At 33.3% G+C, this 3074-nt stretch overlaps 1 long non-coding RNA gene across 3 annotated transcripts in view; it reads right to left on the bottom strand.

The window, feature by feature from the left end:
• Positions 1 to 220: 220 nt before the first annotated feature.
• LOC117117322 overlaps positions 221 to 3074 on the bottom strand; it is a 17064-nt gene continuing 14210 nt past the window's right edge. For all 3 annotated transcript variants that reach the window (XR_004446889.1, XR_004446890.1, XR_004446888.1), the window contains 2 exons: positions 419 to 631; positions 221 to 279 (listed from right to left, as the gene is read on the bottom strand). This is a non-coding gene — a long non-coding RNA (uncharacterized LOC117117322). The remainder of the gene's footprint in view (positions 280 to 418; positions 632 to 3074) is intronic.

Below are 3074 nucleotides of genomic sequence, written 5' to 3' on the forward strand. Positions count from 1 at the left end.
GGCCGTTTTTCCATCGGCCCAACGTGGATTCAGCTTGTTGGCTGTCTCTTATACACATCTAGATGTGTATAAGAGACAGGCTATATACTGGTCTCAACAAATTGGTATTTAATTGGAGAGGGCATTAAAGGGAAAGGCTGTGTGTTACACTAACTTTCATTTCCTTAAATTTGTCATTATAACACAGGCAGTATGTCTAGAAAAAATTGTTTTCACTTACTAGCAACATGTTCTAGTCATGGACGAGCTGAATTAATGTTTCTAATTTTCAGCTGCTTTCTGTGAAAATAAAACAATTCAACACATTTTTATACTAGCTATACAATATACTGTACTATGTTGCTAAACCAATTTTTTGTTGTTTTTACTATTTCAAAATTTCTATCTGTGCAATTTATAAAGACTAAATGACATTTACTTTTCTGTAACAGACTTTGATGACTGAGGGCGCCCTTGTAAACATTGCTTCTAACCCGGTGTGTGACTAAGCTTCATTTAATTTGTCTTTTTAGTTATGTAATGGGGGTCATGACCCCCGGCCAGCCACGTGTTGCCCATTTGGATCATTACAGGACTGCTGCTCTTCCGATGATGGTCACAGTCTGCATCACTGATGTTCAGTACTGAGAATCTAATTCAAAAATAATTAAATCATAATTAATCAAGATGGGTGCACAGCGTCTTTGACCACAGATTTGGATTTGGCGCTATATAAATCCTTAGCATTTTATTTGTATTATTAATAATCTAACCATTTAATTAGACATTTGCTGATATGTACTGAACTGACGTTAAATTAAAAAATGATAAAAATGTTACTGGTATTAAAATGATGATTATGTAATTAATTATTATCATTATTATTATTATTATTATTATTATCATTATAATCATCACATCATGACAACAGATTTTTTTCCAATAATCTGGACAGAGCTTAACTATTTATTTAAACATTTGCTGACCTGTACTGAGGATGTTAATAATAAATGATAATGATAATAATAATGATGATAATGATTATAAGTATAATGATGATGATAAAGATGAAGATGATTTTGCTAAAAGCAGGCTCCGTATTAATGAAAAAAATGTTTTGATAATTTGTACAACTGATTATTCTCAGATACAAAAAAGGTGTATAAGCACCCATTTTCACTGTTTCTCTTTAAACAGCTTTTTTGTGTCAGAAAAAGCAGTTGTACAATTAACATATCAATAATTTCTTCGTATCTGGAACCTGGCTTTAATGATGGTGATTAATGATGAAAATAATATATAAAAATATGATGAGGATAATGCTGATGATAATTGTATTGATTATGATGTACTGTATTCAGTATCAGGCTATGTCTGAAGTATAAACATGCTTTATTATTACAGCCGGTCACAGGACATTTGCTTCAGTTTGAGTACGCTCACTATCAGGTTAAAGGTCAATAGCCAGGTGGGCTTTGTCTGCTGCTTTAGAACTACAGTGGAAAAGTGTTTACTACTGTGCAGTAATACATGCATCGTTATCGTTATACCAACATATTTTGCATTGTATTATTTCGGTATTTAAGAAATATAATTTTGGCGATTTTTCGTCATTTAAGAATAATAAAATTAGAATTAAGAACACAAGATATAAACAAACAATAAATGGAATGAGTTCCTTATGTATGGGGTGCCATACGCAGCAAAAGTCCATGTTAAAATCAAAATGTAATTGCAAAATTCAATGTCTAATTTATCAAAACGTAGGCGTAAATTTTTCAAAATGTAGATCTAGTTTCTAAAATGAAGTTCTAATTTTTGAAAACGTAGTTCAAATTTTCCAAAATGTAGTTCTAATTTCTTTAAAATGTAATTCAAATTCAAAACGTAGGTCTAACTTGATCAAACGCCCTCTCCAAATTCTATTCCAAAACGTAAATCAAAAACCAGCCTGGTTTGAAATGCATTTTACAACAACACTAGAAATAGACCTGTCTCTTATACACATCTAATATAATTTATCTAATTTCAAAACAATAGCATCTACAGTGCTTCGGTTGCTCCTGTACGCAAATTGGTAAGGATCCATCATATCAGTAACTAGGGGCCTTAGTTTATTTAATAATAATTTCTCAAACACTTTCATAGCTGCAGAAGTGAGGGCAATCGGTCTAAGATCATTCATGCATCCAATGACTGGGTTTTTTGGAATAGGTATGATACATGATGTTTTCCATAAGTCTGGTATTTTCTGTAAGGAACAACGCTTCCCAGTGCGTCTGCTAATTTTTAATGGTCAGGGTACCGCGATCACGAGCCCTATGCTAGGCATTATAGGCAAGGCTTATGTGGGTTGGGATTTGCAACAAGGTCTTGGACTAGGCCTATATACTATAGTAGGAGGCCTAGTCCTAGTCTAGGCCTATAATATACGGTAGTAAAATTCTGTATAAGTAGTCATATGATTACAGGTTTACATTGTACCATGATCGATATTAACGATCGCATTTATTTTTCTTATTGAAAGAAAACTTTAAATAATTTAACTTAAGGATTTTAAAATATTCCAAACATGTACGCTTAAAAAAAAAATAAATAAATATAGTTAACTTAACACAAACAACACGATAGGATATAAAGTTTGAGAGAATAATTGTTATACTGTACTGTATTTCTGAAGTGCCATTCGTTTTGGGGTTGCTACAATCAAGAGTTACAATCGATCCAACAAAGGAAAGCACTACAGTATCTATTTCCTTACATTCCCAAAAGGAGGATGCTATTTTAAATTTGCTGGAGATTGAAAAATTAACTGTGTGATCAATCTGCAAAGCAGATTGATCACAAAATCAGAAGCATGATCTCAAACATCAGAACCCAGCTTTTATTGTTTAAAACTGTCGGGGCCCCATTGAATGAAACTACGGTATTATATAGTTTATATTATATTTTTTTTAAGTAGAATGTCGGGGCCGCCCGCGCCTGGGGCCCTGGCGCTGTACTATATTATAGGCCTAGACTAGGACCAGGCCTCCTACTATAGAGGCCTAGTCCAAGACCTTGTTGCAAATCCCAGCCCACATAAGCCTAGCATA

Source organism: Anneissia japonica, unplaced genomic scaffold (genome assembly GCF_011630105.1).
Source record: "Anneissia japonica isolate Jap-2015-1 unplaced genomic scaffold, ASM1163010v1 scaffold4464_len47620_cov111, whole genome shotgun sequence".
NCBI classification, from domain to species: Eukaryota; Metazoa; Echinodermata; class Crinoidea; order Comatulida; family Comatulidae; genus Anneissia; species Anneissia japonica.